Source organism: Talpa occidentalis, unplaced genomic scaffold, assembly GCF_014898055.3.
Source record: "Talpa occidentalis isolate TD23 unplaced genomic scaffold, MPIMG_talOcc4v2.1 talOcc4.6, whole genome shotgun sequence".
Classification (NCBI taxonomy): domain Eukaryota; kingdom Metazoa; phylum Chordata; class Mammalia; order Eulipotyphla; family Talpidae; genus Talpa; species Talpa occidentalis.
Genome location: NW_023604972.1, coordinates 115,529,113 through 115,552,709, shown reverse-complemented (window position 1 = coordinate 115,552,709; position 23,597 = coordinate 115,529,113). Strand labels below are relative to the sequence as shown.

Genomic DNA, 23,597 nt, shown 5'->3' with positions numbered 1-23,597 from the left:
GTATTTACCTGTGCCAGGCCCTAAGTTCAAAATAGGCTGCATGGGTGGCAAGGAACACACACACAGACACACACATTTACACACACATTAATTTAGAAAACTTTATGAACGACAAATCTAGAGAAAGACTCTTCTCAGTAAGAAAATTAAGATTATAATGGTTAAGCCCTCTGAAGAAAGCTTTATGAGAGATACTAACAGACTGAAATTTTTGCATCACGACTCTCTAAAACCTTGGCTGGACTTTCTAAACCCAGTTGCTAAATCATACTTCTGCCTTGCTACCTTAATTTTAACAGCAAGCACTTCTCTAAACAAACTGAACTCTCACTGACCTTCCCCAATTAGCTCTGTAAAAATCTTAAGTTCAGATTCACCTTACTTCAGACCTCATTTAAAGAAAAATTGTCTTCCTAGTTGAATCAGCCTGTTTGTAAACAGGAAAAAAATGAGTAGCCCAAGCTGAGGCTACTTTCTACTGTTGCTTTTGTTGTCATAGCAAAACCAACTGAGAAAGAAATACAATTTTGTTTTGTTGAACATTTAAGTAGCTTTTCTCAATGTTACAGATTTGTATTTAGACATTTGTTTTGTTATTCCCCCCGCAGACTTTTTGAAATAGTGCATATTTTTAAAAACTAGCTTATGTACTACTTTCCGTGACCAGCTCTTTCTGAGCTTCCTGCTTCAATAGACCTTCCCCAGCAGGGAGAAATAAATGTGGCCACAAAGGCTGTTATACTCTGATCACGAGGAGAGTTGTGGAGGTAGGAGGGCCTGGGTTTTCTCTCCTCCAGTTGGGTGTGTTCTCTGACGCACTGAATATTGTAGGATACTGTGTGAGCTTCCAGATGCGGATCACAAGAGCTTCTGCCACCTTTCTCCTTGCTGTTACAAGACATGCCAGGAAAGCAGTGCCTTGCCGTGAGGTGCGTCTGAGACCTTCTGAGAAGCTCCAACCACGTGGAGGGTAGGCAAGGACAAGATAAGGACAGAGAGTATCTGAGGAGCAATAAGAGGCTAGACTTGTGAGGGACCCTTCAAACGAGGTCACCCACAGCTGAGTAATGCATGATTGTCCCAGTTGACCTTCATAAAGCAAAATAATTATCTAGCTGAGCCCTGCTGGAACTTCTTATTCACACAGATATGATAGTATAATTGTTATTGTTTTACGCCACTAAATTTTGAGGTAACTTGTGTCACCACAGTAAATAATCGGAATCCTCTGAACTCATACTGTCCGTGGGACTAATGTGACCATTAATAATTTACAGACTTGTGACTTGGCCATCATCATTGGCTTGAATTTCCATTTAAATATTTTATTGTTCGGCCTCCCTGCTGGTGCAGCAGGTTGAGTGAAGTGCTGTGAAGGTGTCCACAGCCTCTGCACCGCAAGTTCAATCCTCAGCCGGCCAGGGAGCAACCCACATGGCGCAGCAGACCTCTCCTGTCTTGCCCGCTGCTCCCCTCAGCAGTGTATTTCAGTCAGTCTGCCTGTTCTGTTCCCCACTCTATCTCTGGTGAATCCTCTCACCACCTGCAACTCTGGCGTATACCCCAGTTCTTGTATGTAAAAATATATCTTTTTAAAAAATTTTATTGTAATTCATCTTATGTGATTATATCTTTTTACCCAACCATATTACAGTTCTTTTAACAACCTGGAAATAGTTCTGTGAGTCTTTATATTTCCTGCAATGTCTTTAAAAAATTGTACTTTTAATATGTTTTTTACTTATTAGAATAGCAGTACAGGGGAAACTGCTTTCTAAAACTTGTGTTTGTAAAATAATACTATAAAAATCTTTATTTTTTTTTTCCTTTTGGGCTATAAGCTGTCATCAAATGAAAAATGTGTGACACAGTTCTAGGGAACTGTGAAATGAGAACAAGAATGTAGATGCCGGGCCTCCCCGGCGGCGCAGCGGTTGAGCGCTGGGTTGTGAAGCTGCCCGCGGCCTCTGCGGCACCGGTTCGATCCCCGGCTTCTCCCCGGCCACTGGAGGAGGGTCCCACATGGTGCGCAGACCTCTCCTGCCGCCCACTGCTCCCCTCAGCAGTGTACTTAGGTCCTTCTGCCTGCTCTGCTCCCCGCTCTGGCTCTGGTGAATTCTCTTACCCTCCCGCGCTTCTGACTGTACCCGGTGCATGTATAAACAAAAAAACAAGCAAACAAACAAATAAATAAATAAAACATGCCTCTATATAAAAAAAAAAAAAGACTTAAAAAAAAAAAGAATGTAGATGCCACTTACCTCTTATTGAAAATATTATTTGATTAAAAAAATTACTGGAGAAAAGCATTATGTCAGTGTATAAAGTACTAAAAAATAAAGGTGAGAATTTGCTAATGATCACTAATGAAAAAAAAAAAAAAAAACACCCAGAAATACAAATGCAAGTCATAGGATGTAATAGGCAAAATTCTGCAGTGACTCTGCAGTGACTCCCAAGGTTCCTGGCCCCCTAGTCACACACCCCAGTTCCCCTTGAATGTGAATGGGGGGCTCATGAATATGATGGGTAGTCACTACCCTGATTATGTTATCCAATTTAGCAGGTTGGAGGGAGACATTTCTAGTGAGAAAGATGCCCTCATACTTGTCTGGAAGATGCAAATAGCCACATTAACTAACTGCCCATGGGATGAGGCACCTTCAGGAGCTGAGCGCCTCAGTCTTACAACCCAAAGGAATTGAATTCCGCCAGCAACCAGGGAGCTGGAGAGAACCCAAAGCCTCAGATGTCTGAGTCTCAGCCCCAACCAACAGCTTTAGCCCCAACCAACCAAACTGATGAGACCCTGAGCAGAGAACCCAGTTAAGCCATGGAGTTCTTACTGAACTTCTGACCCATGGAATCTATGAGATCATGTATTTGTGTTAAACTAAGCATGTGTTGATTTGTCATAGAGTAATGGAAAAGTAATCCCATCAGATGTGATTGTAGTTATATTGTACAAAAATCTATTTTAGAACAAGATCAGAAGCATATATGGAAGGAAAAATTTCTTTGTCATCTCTGTATGTGAAAATGGATGAAAAGTGTCAGAGTTATTCTGGAAGATATATCTCTGTGTGTCTGTGTCTATAGTTGTGTGTGTATATGTACATACTTGTATGTATGTCCATACTATATTTGTATATAGGCAATATATGTATATATAAACATGTGTGGTTATATACATAGATATATACATACACCACACACATATATAGCCATGTGTCACTTAGCAACAGGGATGCATTCTGAGAAATGCACTGTTAGAGACTTTTGTCACTGTGGCTCATAGAGTCATAGAGTGCAATTTTACAGACCTAGATGTAAAGCCTACTACATACCTAGGATATATAAATAAGGACCACCATCCCATATGAAGTCTGTTGTTGACTAAAATGTTATTATGCAGTAAGTACATCACTACATAGATGATGATGATAAAGTTAGGATGATAGATACATAGATAGATACATCGACAGATATACAGGTAGAGAGAAATACTAAATTATTTAAGCAATGTATGGAGTTTAAGTCTACCACTTCCCAGGGGATAAATCATAAATGAGACTAAACCAATGCTGTAATTTCATCTTCCTTAGCATTGGTGTATCTAAGATGGAACTTAGCCAATGAGATAAAAGAACAAATCTGCTTTAAAGTGTTTCCTTCATCAAAAAAAGAAAAAGTCTCAGATAGAGAAAGCTTTTTACCCCACCCTTTACCTCTTTCTTTCTCCCTTAAATGCAGCCTGAGACGTGGATCAGTGGTGGCAAAGATGCGTTCATTTGGAGACAAGCAGACATTTCCAAGAGCAGCAAAAAAGAAAGGTGACATCCCTGAGCTGATACACCAGCCCTGAGATGCCTGGATCCCAACCTATGTAAAACAACTGCTAGTTACAGTCCTATTCTTGGGGCTTTTAGTTATTGGTGGTTGGGAGCACTCTTATTTGTTCCAGGACTTTCTGGGCTTGCCTTATTTTAAATTTTTAAAACTTTTACACTGTCATTAGAACCCCCATTGTCTCTACAGAGGGGACTCGTTCCTCCTCCTTGCTTTTTTTTAAGATCTTATTTATTTATACATACAAGAACTGGGGTACAGGCCAGAGTTGTGGTGGGTGAGAGGGTTCACCAGAGACAGAGTGGGAAATAGAACAGGCAGATTGATTGAAATACACTGGTGAGGGGAGCAGCAGGCGAGTCAGGAGAGGTCTGCTGTGCCATGTGGGTTGCTCCCTGGCTGGGGATTGTACTCATGCTGCAGTGGCTGTGGAGAGCTTCATCGGTTGGGTCTTAACCCCTTGCGCCAGCAGGGATTCCCCCACCTCCTTGCTTTAATGGACTCAGCTGTCAGCAAAATAGCTGATAACTAAAACCTTTCATGATAAGGACCTTGTATAACTCTTAACTTTCTGAAATTTCAGTGTCTTCCCACACTCAAACTCTACTCATCCTGAAATATTTGGCATTCCCCAGCGTTGGCTGTCTTGTGTGCCTCATTGATTAATCTCTGATTCTGTTCTTTCTTCTTTCAGTGTGTGGAATAACTTTGTCTATAAATTTGCAGCTTACTCCTCACCTTAATTTCTGTGTGCCCTTTTCTCTAGGAAATTCTTTTGATTGTCCTCTTTCGAGAGCATAATCTCTCACTTGCTCAGTGTGTGTGTGACCTTACCTCAGCTCTCAGAGCATTATGCTGTCATCTTCTGTTTTATTTCTGTCATTCGGCTCCCCAAATGCTGAGACAGTGTCTAGTTTACCTTTGTGTCCTGTGTGCCACAGTCTCACATATCCTTGTCACAGAGATGAATGAAAGAATGAAACCAAAAGCAACAAACAACTATTCATTGAAAAGGAGCCATTTCCTGGAGGCCCACAGCCTGACACCTCCCCACAGATGACTGTTATCAGTCATCTTTCTGCCTTCTTTCTGCGATATTCCACATCTGTGCAAAATATTTGTATATATTTATGTCTTTCCATGCAAATGGTGGCATTCTGTGCTCACTTCCACAACTAACTTTTCTACATCAACAACGTATCTACTGAACTTCTGATGGTTAAATGCTATTGCTCACCTTTCCTCTATTATTTCCATCATTGCTGCTGTCAGAGAGTGTAGATCTAGAACAGCACTTACATCCTGATTTAGAGAGGAGAGCCACCATTGGACATTTCAGTTATGCTGATTCGTCTCAGCAGCACATTGTCTATGTCTTCCATAAATGGCGCATCCATGCTCTCCCATGGAACACAGCCTAATGGTGGTGGGGCCTTACCTGATATTTGATTCTAACACATTCAAAGGCTGAATCTTTTTTTCTGCCTTCTACCATCAGTCATGGCGATTCCAGCATGGGGCATGGCTCTTTCCATGTTTCCAGGAACTATCCTATTAGTGTTCTTGCAACATTTCCTTGAGTGCTTGTGTGACATTGTAATTTTTAGAACATTTATCTACTTGGTCATTCTGATAACCAAAATATCTCTTATACATATTTGATCTTCATCCTGACTCTCAGCTCCCCAAATTTTGGAACTTTCTAAGTGTTAAAGTTGCCTCTTGTTATGTTAATGAAGGGAACCTTGGAAACTGCCATGGAAACCAACAAAGGGGCTTTTCAGTCCAGTCCTCTGATTTCTGAGGAGTTCCATGTTGAGTTCATTTGCCAATAGCCAGTGATTTAATCAATCACGCCTAGTTAATTAAGTTGCCATAATAGCCATAAAAGGAGCATCTCAGAGAGTTCCCTGGTTGGTGAAAACTTGGAAATTTGGGGAGAATGGAGCACCTGGAGAGTGTATGAAAACTCCACACCTTTCCCCATACCTTGCCCTCTGCCTTTCTTCCATTTAGTTGTTCCTGAGTTCTATCTTTTGTAATCAATTGGCCATCTACTTAGTAAACAGTTTACCTGAGTTTTGTGAGTTGTTCTAGCAAGTCAATAAAACCTGGAGGAGAGGGTGCTGGGAACCTCGGATTACATAGCCACTTGGTCAGAAGACAATAGTGTGGGCTTGTGACTGGTGTCTAAAGTGGAGACTGGTCTTGGGAGACTGAATCCTTAACCTATGAAATCTGCTACTGTTTGGTTTGATGACTTGAGAATTGAGCTGAATTCTCAGACACTCTGCTGGTGTCCAAGACTTTGTTCGTTGGTGTGGAGCCAACTCCACACACTCATGTGGGAATTGAACTGCAAGACATCAGCACAGCTTAGTGTGGGGTTAATCCTTTGCCCCAGGAGACAGCTCCCCAACCATTTTTCCCCTACTCTGTGTTGCCTGAATTTGGGTGCATGCATATCTCTGCAGGTATATGCCAGAAATGTGAGTCACCTGCTCATGCACTATTGCATCTTTGGAGTTCATGCTTGATCACATCTATTTTATATCTAGAACACGAAGGCAACTGTTAAACATATATTGACTTCACAATTTGGTAATTTATCTAATGCTCCATTTGTGATGGGCTCAGCCTCACTTGAAACTACTATTTAATGAATACCCATGTGTGCATGTTCATGTTGCAACTCAAATAAACAGAGACCTAATGAGTTCTGTGTATTTTATCTTATCTTAGTGAAAAGCAGTACAAAGCATTGTAACATGCTTTTCATTTTGGTGAAAACAATCTCAAGATATCCCAAAGTACATTAGCAATGGACACCTAAAATTTGAGATGAAGCCAACTGTATTGAAGGAAGGGAATAGTTTTCTCCAATCCTCCAGTATACATGCTTTCATCACTGCATTCAGACTACCTGTTATTACTATTCATGAGGGTCTATCAGCATAATGTAATTAATCTAGGGAAGCACTGTGATACCATTTTCAGTAATCCAAATTATTGCACCCACAGAAACCATTTCCATAAATATTCCCATGCTGGGCCTCCCCGGTGGCGCAGCGGTTGAGTGCTGGGTTGCGAAGCTGCCTGCAGCCTCTGCAGTGCCGGTTCAATCCCCGGCTGCTCCCCGGCCACCGGAGGAGGGTCCCACATGGCGCGCAGACCTCTCCTGCCGCCCGCTGCTCCCCTCAGCAGTGTACTTCGGTCCTTCTGCCTGCTCTGCTCCCCACTCTGGCTCTGGTGAATTCTCTCACCCTCCCGAGCTTCTGACTGTACCCAGTGCATGTATAAATAAACAAACAAACAAATAAATAAATAAAAACATGCCTCTATAAAAAAAAAATATTCCTATGCTGTTACTACATAAATCTTCACATTGTTGCAATTTTTGAAAGCATCTTTGTAACCCCCAGGATATGCCAGGCTTCAATTGTAGTTACAATGCAGAAAGACAAGGAGTAAAGGAAGACTAAGTTCTTCTTAAAAGGTAGTTGTCTTGAATGACTTTGGCACTGAGTCTTTTTGCAAGTAGGATCTGCTTCTTCATGAGAAAAATAGGAGCTATTTGTGTTGCTAAAGAATATTCCATGAATGGGCCTCCCCGGTGGCGCAGCGGTTGAGCGCTGGGTTGCGAAGCTGCCGGCGACCTCTGCAGCGCAGCGGTTCGATCCCTAGCTGCTCCCCGGCCACCGGAGGAGGGTCCCACATGGCGCGCAGACCTCTCCTGCCGCCCGCTGCTCCCCTCAGCAGTGTACTTCAGTCCTTCTGCCTGCTCTGCTCCCCGCTCTGGCTCTGGTGAATTCTCTCGCCCTCCCGCGCTTCTGACTGTACCCAGTGCATGTATAAACAAAACAAACAAACAAATAAATAAATAAATAAATAAAAACATGCCTCTATAAATAAAAAAAAAAAAATGTGTTAAAAAAAAAAAGAATATTCCATGAAAACTGGGCATTTTAGAAACTCTAAGTCATCTGCATCTTCCAATACATCTCTATACAAATGCTCACAGCCCCACTCCTGCCCAGGAAGTAGATTTCTTGCATCAGAGACACAGATTTAGCAAATTCAACTCACTGTACTATAGCAACTCGAAGGTAAGAAATGTTAGTTTGATTTTTAGCTACCTTGCTACCTTATTTTTGAAGTTGCAAATGATAAGTATTATTTTATAATAGAAACAAATTTCTTGTTCTTCTAACAGTTGCATAGCCAATATTTCAGACCTTTGTATTTACCATTCTCTTACTTTCTTTTTTTCTTTTAGGTTCCAGCACAGTTTAAAATAAGCAACCGATTCCACAATCCTTGAATTCTCAACTAATATACTCTTCCATCCTTGAAGCACTTGGCATCTGAGGTCTTCCCATCAATGCCACTTCATTCTAAAAGATAAATTGAGTTAGTTTCTTGGTCACAACATGCTATCAAGTACCACGGTCCTTTCCTTTCATTTCAGCTGTATCCTCTCAGGTTTTTCTTTTGGTGCAGATTCTACCATGCCTCCAGAATAATCTCACTTTTCCATTTTCTCATGTGCTCTTCCTCCAACTACTTGTACATTATGGTATCATTTGTGATTCTTAGTGCCAAACAAAATAACCCATCTGGTCAGTTTAGCCAAAAAAAGACAAACTCAACATACAGACTGGAGAGGAACCAAGAATAACATTGTAATGCTTTATCACAGAATCCAACCGCTGCCACTGCCTCCAGCAAGCATTAAGTGTCAGGAATTCACATTTTAAAAAAAATCCTGCTGAAAGCACTGATGCCACTTTTGCATCAGGCAATTAACCTTGAAATCACTGCAATTCGTGAAAGCCAGGTTCCTCTATTACTACCTGCACTTGCGTAAATGGAAGTACTGCAAAATGCCTGTGTTGTTTTTTTTCCTGCTAACTTATGGATCCAGATATCAACAGTGTCGGGCCTCCCCTGGTGGCGCAGCGGTTGAGCGCTGGGTTGCGAGGCTGCCCACAGCCTCTGCAGTGCTAGTTTGAGCTCCGGCCACCGGCGAGTGTCACACCAAAAAAAAAGATATCAGGCGAGTGTCACACCAAAAAAAAAAGATATCGTGTGTGTGTGTGTGTGTGTGTGTGTGTGTGTGTGTGTGTGTGTGTGTGTGTGTGAGAGAGAGAGAGAGAGAGAGAGAGAGACTGAGTGAGAGAAAGGTGCAGAGATCCCCCAAAACATCTCCTTATCACACAAAGAGGCATGCTTAGGCTGAAGTGCTCTTCTGGACACATAGTGTAAGCAGAGCATTCAGGAGAATGACCCTACCTCACTATTGATAAAGAGGAATCTTTATCAACAGGTAGCCCGGATTAGGGTGCCCAGCCATGTATAAGAATGGTAGAGAAAAATCTGTTGGCAGCATGCTATGACTTTGGTGTCTATGGAAAGCAGATTTAGGAACAGTTATGTTTTAGGGAAAAGAAAGGAGAGTGAAAGACGACGCTAAAATGAAAAGAATAGTATGAAGCCCAATGTAAAGGCAGAACTGGGCACAGGTGCAGGTTTTCTGATCCCATGCAGACCGGGTAAAGGAGGAGTCAGAGTCCTCAGTGGTTTTGCAGGTCTTTTATTTGGGGTTCACCAGGCATATGGCAGGCAGGGGTGCTGGCTGGGGGACTGGGAGGCTGGCAGGCCTCCCAGCCCCCAGCAAGTCTTCACTCTATCTGGGCTCTCTGGCGTTCTCTGCTTCTGCTTCGGCTTCTCCTTCAGGTTCTGCTGCTGCTGGCTGGGGCTGCTAGCGTCCCCCCGTGACGCCGCCCTTAAAAAGCACAGTCTTAGCTCAGCTGAATCCCATCTACCTATGCCCACACCCTATTCCAGGTGCCCGCCATCAGGCATGCATTCAGGACAAGGATCCATCATCTATCCTGATGGCGGAAGGGCAGAAAAGCCTGACATTTTCTTTACCCTACAGTCCACCCCCTCAGGGTTTTCTGCCATATAGTCTATACATATATATACAATTTTCTAAGCAAACAAACAATGCAGCCATGGCCCACAAAAGCAAATACATCAAATAACAAAATACAACATAACAAAATACAACAGAACACAAATAAGTCCAGGCAGGGCACCAACCAAGTGCAAAAGACAATTATTGGTACCAGCAGATGAGCCACCAAATCTGCTGCCGAAGGCACTGCTCATACGAGGGAGGGGAAATCACACACGGCATCTGCTATAACACACCAGGAGCCGTCAGGCTTCCTGGCCTTCTCTGGCTGTAGTCTCTGCTACAAGGCACACACAGCATCCACCCCCAGGATGCACTAGCTCTGGGATTGGCAATTTTATTCTGTTGGGGGTAATCGCCAACCCTCAGGGTTTCTGTCTGCAGTCGCTCCAACACTCGGCCTTCATGGCCACCCATGCGACTCACAGACCCCTGCTCTCAAGCCAACCCACTGCACAAGCACATGGGTTGGGGATCCAAACTTTGCATTTGGCTTGGGCTCCACCCCAAGCCACATTCCCCACCCGTCCCCCAAGGACGGGCTCCTCAGCTCCTCACCCTCACTCAAGAATGAGCAGGGCATCACCCACAGGTGATTTTACGAGACTCACAGTTCTTCAGCATACCCAGGCTGCTTAACAGCCGCTCAGGGCTTCTCAACTTATCATCAGTACCAGCTTTTGCTTTCTCAGTTGGCTTTTCTCCTCCACCTGGCCACTGGGCATACACAGGCTGCTTTTGGCCATCTAGGCCCACTGGCCACCCCCAGATTCTCAAAAAATAAACATAACCTGCTAAGGTCCTCCGCCTTCTGGCAGGATTGTCAGTCCAAAATCATCAGTTCATCAGTCTATCAGTCCATTGGCCTCTCCCTGCTTCAGCAATGGCCTGCTGCCTCAGGGGTCATTGGCTGGTCCTTTCCGGTGTCGTTGGCTGGTCCTATCCGGTGTCGTTGGCTGGTCCTTTCCGGTGTCGTTGGCTGGTCCTTTCGGGCGTCTCCTTCACGCCAGGTCTCATCCTGTAGCTCGTGGACGTATCCATCTTCTGTACCGCCATGGCGCCTCCAGCGTCGTCACAGGCAGTCTTTTACTCCTTAGTCCCTCCAGGTCTTCGGAGGGCTCCAATACCTGTCTGCATGGATCTTGCCGACTTACGCCAATTGTAGAGGCAGGACTGGGCACAGGTGCAGGTTTTCTGATCCCATGCAGACCGGGTAAAGGAGGAGTCAGAGTCCTCAGTGGTTTTGCAGGTCTTTTATTTGGGGTTCACCAGGCATATGGCAGGCAGGGGTGCTGGCTGGGGGACTGGGAGGCTGGCAGGCCTCCCAGCCCCCAGCAAGTCTTCACTCTATCTGGGCTCTCTGGCGTTCTCTGCTTCTGCTTCGGCTTCTCCTTCAGGTTCTGCTGCTGCTGGCTGGGGCTGCTAGCGTCCCCCCGTGACGCCGCCCTTAAAAAGCACAGTCTTAGCTCAGCTGAATCCCATCTACCTATGCCCACACCCTATTCCAGGTGCCCGCCATCAGGCATGCATTCAGGACAAGGATCCATCATCTATCCTGATGGCGGAAGGGCAGAAAAGCCTGACATTTTCTTTACCCTACACCCAACTTAGAAACAGATTCCCCACTCCCCACCTGAATTATATTTACTCCTTTTGTTTTCTTGATTCTCTAACTCTGTTAGCATTCTGCAAATACCCATCTCCCGCCCTTTAAGAAAACTGGAGAAGGTGAAACCAAGAAAACTGGAGAGGGTAAAACTGAGGACCTTTGGTCTCTGATCTCCAGACCTGAGGGTGTACAAACATAATTTGTGAGGCACAGAGAAAAACTGAAATGTAGGCCCATTGTTTAAGTTACTGATTTCAAGATGACTACAATAGAGAATTAAACCAAGTGTGGGGCCTTTCACAGAACTCAGTGTGACTATACAGTTGGTTCTGCCTTCATATGGCTGGCCACATGGGTACTTCATTGAAAATTGGATCAGTGTCCACACACGTTAAATATTAAGTGGTGAGAACCATTAAAGGGCCATTGCCTTTACTCCACAGAAAGGAAATTGAAAGAATACTTTCGGGAGTACATGACCAAAACATGATTCAACATAATCTTCACGTGAAGCTCAAAGTCAAAAATTGCCATAGCTGTTATTAAAATAATTTTTAATATCCACAATCATTATTAATCCAAGGAAAGGACTGGAGATATTGAAGAAACACCAAAAAAAAAAAAAGCCCTCATAATTCATAGAGGGAAAAGAAATTTCAGATGAAATTATCATAAGAAACCCTCAGATTGAGATGAGATTGCATTTGTGGGGAAAAAAAATAAGCTATTATGAAAAGAAACATTTAGGAAAGGAAAAGGAGATAAGATTTAAATATGACCAATGAAATAAAGAAGTTCTAGAAAACAAAGTTGATAAAGTCTCACACAAAGTAAAGCAGAAAGAAAAAGAAATACCTATAATAAGAGAAAAAAGATAATACTAAATGATTAGTCTAAGAGGCCTAACATCCCCCCCCAAAAAAAAACAGAAAGAAGAAAGGAAACAAAGGGAGGAAATCAACAATGAAAATAATTCAAAAATTAACTAAAACCGAAGAAAATGAAAGCAGAAATTTTCCACCAATGGAATGAAATTATACCACACTGAAATTCTAGAACACTGTTGACAAGAACAAAATCATATACATTACATAGAAGGGGAAAAGAATATGAAATTGGTCAGAAAAAAGATCACTTTGACTTTCTCACAGAAGAGAAAGAAATTTCTGGTATTTGGAAATTTCAAATTGCTAAATGAAAACATTTCCAACCTAGAATTCTAGGTCCTGTTTAAATATCTATTAAATATGAGAATAGGATAAAAAGCCTTTTAAAGTATAAATTGTCTGCAAAAATTTATCCATACATTTTTACTTGCAGAAATAGCAAATATTTATCTTAAAATATCTTTAATAATTTAAAAATAAAAGCCGATATACTTATGAATAAATTTAGCTGAAATTGTGTAAAACCTGCATGAAGAAAAGCTTAAAATTGCCTAAGACAATAAAATGGAGGGCGAGAATAAAATAGAGAGCACTCAGTACTGCAAAGATTCCAAACTTCTCCAAATGAATCTACCAATTCAATGCAATTATTCAAAAGTATACAAGAATTTAAAATTGTTTGAGGGATAAGAAAGACCTTCGTATGCACAAAATTTAAGGATCCAGAAAAAGGCTGAAATTTTCACTACATAAAATGAAAAAGTTTGTACATGCTGAAATTCACTCCAAAGTAAAAACAAAATCCAGATTAGGAATAAAAATGTGTAATATATCACCTCTAAATGGTTAATATCCTTAATATTTAAAAAGCACCAATAAATCAGTACAAAAGATAAAGACCCCACATGAAAAAAAAAATGGGCTGAAATGTATTCAGGGTAATATACAGTGTGTTAGGGTTAGTCTTAAAAAATCATATGCAGCATTGTAAATCATTGTTTCCTCAATTAAAAAATCTGGTAATAAAGTGGAAAGTATTACAGTTTCTCAGCTTTCTTTGCTATCACCAAACACCACAAATTTCACTTTATGACTTCTGTAATGAATTCCTGAGTGGGCTAGGAGTTAAAAGGACAGATAGAGCTACCATCAAAATCCCTGGCATGGAGAAGACGGAAAAGTAACTAGCAAGTGCATTCTGATCACAGGGTCCATGAAGGAAGCAGGTGCAGAGAACACACTCTTTGGGACGCAGCATCTTTCAGACCTGACACGGGGATGAATTACATTATCCATCTGTTGATGGCTCTGCAGGGCTCCTTAGCCAAGAGAAAAGAGCTCTTTTGTTTTGGCAGTGCTCTGAAAAAGCATTTTAGTAATGTTGGCCCCTTTGTTGGTGAAGCAAGCGGGCCAAAGCAGTGGTGTAAGTCTCAGCAAATTGGCCCCTAAAAATTGGCAAAGACTTTAGAACAACTAGCCATAATGGGGAAGTCGGGAAGGATAGTCAAAGCAACTGATAGAGCACCTAGAAGACAGTGTCACTGACCTCGATGGCATGCAAGCGCCTCTCCAGAGTTTCCAGAGATTGATTTCATCAGTTGTAGGGCTCTGTATAATGTAGAATCCTCCCACTTCAACAAAAAGCAAGAAGTTCCATCATGACGATTTTGTTCTCTCTCGATTTGTCTTTTTCACTTTACTTTTTTTTTTTAAGATTTATTTATTTATGCATACAAGAACTGGGGTACGGCCAGAGGTGTGGGGGATGAGAGGATTCACCAGAGACAGAGCAGGGAACAGAACAGGCAGACCAACCTAAATATACTGCTGAGGGGAGCAGTGGGCGAGTCAGGAGAGGTCTGCTGCACCATGTGGGTAGCTCCCTGGCCAGGGATTGAACTAGTGCTGCAGTGGCTGCAGGTAGCTTCATAGGTTGCGTCTTAACCCCTTGAGCCACCAGGTAGGCCCTCTTTTTTGCTTTCTATCTAATGTTGCTCTAAAGAAAGAAAAAATTTAATTATGAGCAATTATCTCTAATAGCAGATTATATACAAATACTAGAGTATTTAACTCAAATGTTGAATTGATGAAATTAGGTAATTTATATTTCATAACAAGTATATATTTGTATTTTGTTTTTAACAAATAAGTGAAAATGCTGAATGTAAGGGACAGAAATGCTTTCATTTTACTGCTTGGTACATGCACATTCTATTAAAGTCTATTTTTGCCTTATTGAATTAGGAAGAACAATGGATTGCTCTATATTTCCTCTTCCTTCTCTGTCATTATTTTCAGTATTAAATAGTTGGTAATACAAAGAACTGCCATGAGTGAGAAAGGATATGATAGGGTTCCTTAGTCATTTGTACTTTGTAGAAGGCCTTTGCCTTCTTTCTGCCTCTGAAGCCTGTTCTATTCAAAGGAAAGCATGAACTCTAGGGGCTGTCAGTGCCCTGTTCCCTCTTAGTTATAAATACGAGATCACTTAATACTCACTTTGAGTGAATTCCCACGCATGGGTGATTCCACTGTAACTCTGGGCTGCCAGGGCGCTGCAAGTGCCATCTACAAATGAGGTGTCCAGGGATGGCAGTGGACACAGAGATTAAGTGTATGTCCACTGCTAGTGTGGTTACTCCATTAGCCCATCAAACTCCACTTGGCCAATATAAGTTCAAAGATAAAATTATAAAGGATATTAGGTGAAAACAGCAGAATTAGTCCAAGCATGAAACTTTTATCTTGGAAAGCCCCTTACTTATTTGTGTTCCAAGGCCACAAACCCCAAACTACAACTGGAGGATAACCCCAGTTAGGGGTAGGGTCAGGTGGGCGGGGTCTGTGTTGTAAGGCTGCAAAAGAAATTGGACAGCAAGCAGGGGAACAGCTAGGGCAAAATTCTTTTCTTTGTTTTTTGTTTCCAGGGGCAGCTAAACATGGTACCCAGTGACCTGATTCTTTTTTCCCCCCTCACCACACTTCGTATCCCATGTCCTTTCCTCTTCCCGCACCCTTTTTATCTCAGAGCCTTTATGGTGATTTTTGATGGTCACTGTTTTTTTTTAAGGGTTTTACATGATCAAATTATCTGCTATGTCATTGTCCAGTATGTTTTTATTGTTCTGACTTGCTTTACTACTCATCATTTTTTTCAAACACCCTCCATTTTGTTGAAAATGGCTGCATTGCAACTTTTCTAAACTACACAAAATGCTCATAGTATCAAAAATCATTCCTTGATCCAGCCCTCCCACAACGGACATGTAGGCGCTTCTAAGCAGAGCAAGCTGTTGGCCATCGCCTCCAACACCCAAGTCCCTGCCTGATGTGGGGAGGAGGGAGTTCAGCTGAGGGTTCCTCCGGCCTCAGGGACCTACCTTAGGAGGCGGCATTCTCGTGGAAATGGACTCAGTGGTCCTCAGGTTTTCTCAGATTGCTGAGAATCTTCTTGCCCATGTCTGTCTGGAACTGTTCACATACCTCCAGCGGAATAGTACCTGTATCCTCGATGGTCTCCGCGAGCTGGCTACAGGCCACATACAAGGCAGCTAGACACCCACAGGCCTGCCAAATGGCATTGTCCTGTTACTGTTTTGAACATGAGCATCAGGCAACATCTCAGTGACCTCTTCCTTCTGCTTCTAGGTTCTTTGTAACTGCACGGTCAAATGTCCAGTAGGCCACCTTAACCTATGGGAAGCCCCTCTATAATCCCGCATGAGAAAGTACTCTGTGCCCTTTGGCTTATCAAGGCTGCTGCCTGGACAGAGAACAGGACTTTCCTGCAGTAGAGTCTCTTGCTGATAGCAGGGCCTGAAGGAACACAGTGTAACAACCTTCTCAGCTTTGGAATTCATCCCACCTCCACTCACAAAGAACCTGCATTCCTCAACACAACTTTCATGCAGATCTTGGATCTAACTTCCAAAGGGCTTTTGTGCCAGCCTTGTTCTGCCCTCAGAGGTTACTAAGTCTCTGTTTCTAAGTCTCCCATAAGCCATAGAAAATTTTCAATAAGAGAAAAAAGAAAGAAAGAGAGAAAAACAGTCATCTCCAGGAGAAAAAATTGTATTTGGTTAATAAAAGTAAATGAATGGACAGATAGATAAGCAATGTACATCACTATTGATAAGGGATAGAGAAATTTAACAATATCATTTGACTACAGATGTGTCAAAAATATTAGTAATAATAAACCAACCTTGAATTAATGTGTGATTAATTTATGATACATGAATTAAAACATTGAAGAAATGAATGTGTTTTTTCCCTTTACTTTTAGATTCATTTCAGAATAACAGTGTTTAAACCACAAGTTCAAGTAAATACTTCCTGATATTCTGATCAACCCTGTTACAGAATGCTGAAGCCTCTCCAATATTCATTTTAAATCCTTTTATTACATCTCATTCTTGATTTATGCTACAGAAGCAAGCAGCAGCACTTTTTAAAAATGTAAAAAAATCAGCCCATATTTTTACACAAATACAAATCTTATTCCCAGTTCTTGGCCTGAAATATTTTCCCTTAATACTACATGGTATACCCATTACTATTAGTTTTTGCTAAGCAAAAATAAATGAAAAAAAAAATTGTTTCTACTGCAGCCCAAATATCCGAAAGAAAAACATAACAAAAAAAAAAAAATACCAGTGGTAAAGTAATTTACAGTGGGAAGCATAGAGCTAATTCTGGACTGTAGATAGAAAGAAGCAATCCTTTCTATCATGACTTTGCCAAGGCACAAGTAAGTGGAGACCAGAAGTATAGAGAACTGTAGTTACAGAGTTAAGCTCATTCTTGCTTTGTTATGACACTTTGCTAATGATCGTTGCTATCTATTGTAAAAGGTCAATACTAACAAAAATATTAGCAAACACCTTCTAGATATACATACTATCAGATGCTTGAAAAACAAGGAGAAAACATATCTTCAGGTGGACATATGATTATTCAGTCATTTATTAAAAGAAAAAAGCAAAATTCAATGTATATTTCTCTTTTATATATGAAACTATCATGAAAGACTACATAGAAAGTATTCTTAGCATGTCTTGATGGAAAACACAGCTGCAGCTGGAGATCTGATATGTTAACAGTTGAAACAAGATCTAAACTAATGTGAACAGTCTAGGCTGATGGTCCAAAATCAAGTAATTAAATTTAACCAGGAAAAATATAGAATGGGAAGGGAGAGGCCTATCTAGTAGAAAATACTATCTTAACAAACGAGATGTAGATTTAAGAAAACAGTTTTCATTGAGATATCACTGACACATGATTGTCTGAAGTTATGCTATTTATTTGAAGTTCAAATTATGTGCAAAATTAAATAACTTCTACTTTAAAACTAAGAAACAAAGCGGTGATAAGCATAAAATTCTTGCAGCGGTTCCCAGGTGGAGCAATGCGAGAAGAATAACAGTGAATGCCAAAGGGCACCAGCATCCGGTGGATCAGCCATGTTTTGTTTCATAAATGAGGTATAACAAGATGTGCATGTATGTATGAATTATTTCAAAATTAAATTTGAAAATAATAAAAACTTAAATAGATAGTAATTATATGTGTTCAACCAGAGATGCAGAACCAGTAGGAGATAAATATAATGTAATTGGTTACAGGGAATTGGGTAATTATGAGAGCTGGTTAAATATTCTCAGTAAGGCTTTTGTCTCTGCTTTTAAAGCTGGAGCATGAAGTTTACTAGGCAAGCAGCCAGGAACGGAAGATGGATATACAATGGGGGTAGTCAGGGAAATACTGAAACACACAATAAGAATGAGTTGAAACCCCCAAAAGATAAGCTGTTACCCATGTCAGTTTTTGTCACTTCTGAACCTTGATGTCAAGGGTATTCTGCAGATGTTCTAGAGTCCTTCACCACAGAGCTAATGCACAAACCTGACCCAGGAGTTAAAGAAGCTGAATTGAGGTGGAGGCCAAGGTAGAGCAGTTACAGGACCAGCTGCTACTTCACCCCAAGAAGGTGAGTCAGCTGATCTAAAACATGTGTGAGCTACAAAAAAAGTTACTTCCCTCCAGACCTTCCCAAGTATCTCCCCTGTGGTACATCTTAACATGCAAGGAAGGCAATAAGGAATAAAGTAGTTTAGCATAACCAAACTGACACCTGATGAAGCCTAAATGACATACTGCTGGCATGCCACTCTACAGTATAAGGATGCGCACCATCTGTTTTCTCAGCCTTAACAATTTTATTCTACTTGGTAGACAATAGCTACATTCAGTTCTGAGTATTGCATTTTAAGAGGGTCTTGGAGAAATGAAATGTGATCTGAAGATGCACTCATACTAATAAAATAAGGAGGACTCTGGTGATTCTTAAGATTTTTGAAGCACACTCATGTGTAAGAGGTAGTGTGTTTGTACAGTTTGCTGCAGAGGATCGGCAGTTAAAATGCCACAGGAAGACTGATCTTTTAATTCAATTTAAAATCTAACAAAAAACCCTTTAGCAAGCTTTACAAATGCCAGTATTGTGTGTGTTTAATTATATGTGCAAAGGTGATAAAAATGTTTGTTGGATTAATCATTAATGGACAACTGGGACACTTTTCTATCAAATAAAATTGAATTAGTTAACTGTGAAATGAAGTACGTATTGCACAATTCCATTGTTTCACAACATAATAGGCATGCCATTTCTATATATGTGCATGTTCTTTCAAGGCTATAAAAACAGAAAATGAGAAAGTTTAAAAACTTAAGGAAAGCCCATAAAAGATTCAGAAAATCTCATCTTTGAGAAATTACAGTTTAATAAAATAATAAAAATAGCACGACTAAAAGTATTTTATACTTTCTTAGGTAGGTAGAATGAGTCGAAGTATAAAACTAGGTGGAAGGTAAATAAAGGTTTCCATTTTCACTGGTAGTGATGTCTATTAGTTCTCTATTAGGCAGTAGACCAAAATATGATTGCATTTTTTACTTATGTGCAATGACTTAATAGTCACCATCCAGTTGAATGTGACTAATTCTACTTCACATATGAAAACACTGATTTAAAATAGTAGTCACTTAAGGAAAAGTCATGGTTTTGCATATGTTTCCCTGGTATTCTGAGAAATATTTATATATCTATATCTTTATCTATAGATTTATCTACATTTATATGTGTATCTTTATCTATATCTCAATGTTTGCATCATAGGCAGACAATATCCCTAACAGTAACCTTTGCTAGGAATACCAAAATACTCTGCTGAAACTCAGGATTTTGAATTGCTTTCCATTTTTTAATTATTAATGCCTTCCTTTTTTTTTTTCTACCCGTTTTCCTCTTGTTAATTTTTGTAAGCCAGGTGTCAGTATTGACACAGAATTGCACTGTAGAAAGACAGCTCCATGGCATCTGCTGTGCTCTCTGGCTTCCCACAGTCACACACAAATCATCCTGCTCTAGGCTCATATTCAAGGTTCCTTCTGTCCAGTAGCTCAAACACAAAATTTCAAAACTGAAATATGTGAGGACAGTCTTAATCAAAATACTTCCTCAACAGTAACAGATTTTCAAAAAAAAAACCTACTGAACCATTATGTCACATCCTTGTTTTGTTTTTTTCGCAGAATAGGTTTTCTGCCTTCAGGTGTGGTCACCATATATTTATAAACAAAGAGATATGAATTTGCATTGCATATAAAAAAATTCTCCTAGAGTTTTCTATATCCCTCCTTTCAAACTATACTTTTCTTATTCTCTTTTTAGACCCAGCTACAGAAAATTGAATTAATTTTATTGAATTAATACTGAGAAGTATTATGAGAAATTACAAGACCCTTCCTTGGTTTATATTTACTTTTCAGTTTTGACTGAATATTACCACCATCACCAACCAGGCCCACCTCACTAGATAAGTAATTTGCTGAATATCTGTTCTTAAATATGTAATAGTGCTTGAAGGTTGCAGAAACTGCCTCTCAAAAAGATGCCACTTTAGCATAAGGATTATTTTGAACTGAAAATAACTAAGAAGAACCAGATAGAAGAAAAGCTCTCATTTCCCCCTCTATTTATCTAAAAACAGGACAAAAATTTGCGTTTCCCTCCTTCTCTATCAGGAAGTAAAGAAGTTAATCATAGCAAACAACTATAACACTTTGTCAGTCTGAAACCAGCACAAAAGGAAACTAGTAACAAACCTCACCTACTATTAGTTCCCTGAGTATTTGCCTTTCCACAATTTGTGCCCCTGGAAACCTGAAAACCTTTTCTTTCATCTTGCCACTACTCTAAAAATGTATAGTTAAAGGCCTCCCCTGGTGGCACAGGCAGTTAAGAGCAGCACTATGAAGCTGTCTGCAGCTTTTACAGCACGAGTTCAATCCCCAGCCAGCCGGCGAGATACCCACAATGATGCAGCAGACCTCTCCTGTCTTGCCCGCTGCTCCCCTCAGCAGTGTATTTTGGTCAGTCAGCCTGTTCTGTTCCCCGCTCTGTTTCTGGTGAATCTGCTCACCCTCCCGCATATCTGGCCTGTACCCCTATTCTTGTATGCATGAATAAATAAATCTTAGGAAAAAAAAAATATTGTTGGCCCTCCCAGGTGGCGCAGCAGGTTGAGCACAACGTTGTGAAGCTGTCCACAGCCTCTGCAGCGCAGGTTCAATTCCTGGCCGGCCAGGGAGATTGCCACATGGTGTGGCAGACCTCTTCTGTCTCGCCCACTGCTCCCCTCAGCAGTGTATTTCAGTCGTCTGCCTGTTCTGTTCCCCGCTCTGTCTCTGGTGAATCCTCTTACCCTCCACAATCTCTGGCCTGTACCCCAGCTCTTGTATAAAAGTAAATAAATCTTTAAAAAAAAAAAGTATTGTTAAGATGCTACATAAACCCAACTCCAAATCACCTCCTCCAAGGAGGTGATCCTGTATATGTTTCCGTATGTGATCCTGTATGTGTTCCTGATGCACGTGTTAATAGATTCTGTCTATCTCTTGTATTCTGCCTTTGGTAGTCTAATTCACAGCCAATGAACCTAAGAAGGGCAGCAGGAAAGTAGTTTTCTCCCTCCTTCACTCTGCAAATTGTACTGTATTTGGGGAGCGGAGGTGTTTTGCATTTAACTAAATTATTGCATTTATTTCTCTGTTTTTTGTTTTTTTGGGGGGGGGGTTATTTTTTAGCTTTCTTGAAAAAGGTAAAAAATCTACTCATGCTCAATGCTTCTTTCTGTCACACTAGTATTCCTGGCACTTTGTTTTTCTCAAGGGCTGACAGGCCCAAAATGGAGTCAGATATGCCAAGTCCCAGCAATACTTAATACCTGACCTAATTCAGATGCAGCCTCTCTGAACAGTGGAATTTTAAACCAATCAATCTGGAATTTCTTGGTCAGCTCTGAGGTAATGAACATGATGGGACGCATTGCTTTCTCCTGAGGGAAGGTGACTTTGCCTAAGATCTTTCCTTTCTTCTCCCATCCTCTTTTCTGACTATAAAAACCTTCCATTTTGCACAACGCTTTGCAGTCCTTTTCTAGCTGCCTGGGATGCGAACTGATTTATATATATTTTAACAGAGTCAATTAAATCTCTAAATGTAGTCGGATGAATTTTATTTTTCTAACCCTATTAACTTTTTATTCATTCTCCTAATGAGAAAAGAAAGGTTGTAACTTACTTCTTGCTTTCAAAACAATGCTGTAATGAATACATGTCCTCATCATGCCACCTTATAGAGCTGTATAGAGGGTCCTCTGGTAAATATCCACAAGTGGAATTGTAGGCATTGGTTCACATGGTTTTAACTACATAGGGTCAGCTCACAATCTACAACAACTACATAAGTTTACATTCCTTTCCCACAGTTTTACCAGTATTTTGGGATACCCAGCTATCAACATTTTGCCAAACTGATGTAGGTAAAGTCCTATCTCATTGTTGATTTAATTTGGCCAAGGGAAGTTGCTCAGCTCTTCACAGAGCTCTTAACCATGCAATATTTCTTGGATGGAAATTGTATAGTATTTTTTAAAAAGATTGATTTTATTTATTAATGCATACAGGAGCTGGGATATAGGCCAGAGGTTTGGGGGCTGAGAGGATTCACCAGAGAGAGTGGAGGGGAGCAGATGGATTGACTGAAATACACTGCTGAGGGGAGTAAGGGGCGAGGCAGGAGAGGTCTGCTGGGCCATGTGGGTTAGCTCTCTGGCCTGGGATCGAACTCCTGCTGCCACGACTTCCTATTGCTTGATATGCTGAGACTTAACCCAGTGCACCACCAGGGAAGCCCTGTAAATTGTACATTATTCTCTTTTGTCCATTTTTTAAAAACTGGATTGCTGGATTTCCTGTCATGCTGGTTTTTAGGAATTCTTGACATATTCTACATGCCAATCTCTCATTTATGTTATGCGTTGCAAATATCTTCTCCCAGACAGATCTTTCATTTAAAGTATTCAAATGCACATTTCTTTTCTTTCTTTCCTTTATGGTTTGTCCTCTTACACTTTTAATCAATATATCTTTTCACTACCTCAGGGTAACATATTTCTTTTCTTGAATTTTTCTCTTTTCTTTTTAGAAATTTTACTTTTCACTGTCATGTGTAATACTGATATGGTATGGCTTATTTAAAAAAAGAAAGCAAAATCTAATCATGTAAATTTATAGCTTTGGTTCATTTTATTAAAAATTAATAATCCAGCAGCATCCGATGTAGCTAATAAAAGGGTGCTGCAAGAGAGCACATAAAATGAAAGGCTTTATAGTCAGGAGATTTTTAAACAAAATAGGGATTTTGAAAAAGAAAGGTTTTTTAACAAGAGATTGTTTTAGGCAAGGTTACCCTCCCTTAGGAGAGAGGAGGGGGATCTTACTGCTGTTGTTGATTAGTCAGGATTACATTCCTGGGGGAGGTTAAAATTGCAATTAAGTTGAATATTAAATCTTAGTTTGGAGGCACGACTTGGCAGGAATTATTCCATTTTGGACATGCTGTTTCTTTTGTTAAACAAGCTCCAACTTATTTTTTTTTTGTATCAGTTTCTCAAAACTATCTACTAAGCAATCTTTTTCTCATTTACAATTCAACTTTATTACATAACAAACTTATTTGTTTATAATTGTACGTACATGTATTTCTGAGTTCTTCTTTATGTTTTATGATAAATACCTCACTGTTTCATTATTATATTTATGGTTTTGTACTTTGTCTTATATCTACCAAGATCTGCTCCCATTCTTTAATTTTCTTTAAATGAAAAGGACTAAAATGTTCATGAACCTTTATTTTTTCACATAA

General features: G+C 40.5%; 1 long non-coding RNA gene across 1 annotated transcript; it reads right to left on the bottom strand.

Annotated features, from left to right (window-relative positions):
* Positions 1-10,354: 10,354 nt before the first annotated feature.
* On the bottom strand, positions 10,355-16,125 carry LOC119261429 (uncharacterized). Its single transcript, XR_005129002.2, has 5 exons — positions 15,706-16,125; positions 14,825-14,986; positions 14,141-14,321; positions 13,872-13,956; positions 10,355-11,275 (listed from the first exon to the last, which is right to left on the bottom strand). It is a non-coding gene; the product is annotated as an uncharacterized LOC119261429 (long non-coding RNA).
* Between the last annotated feature and the right edge of the window lie 7,472 nt (positions 16,126-23,597).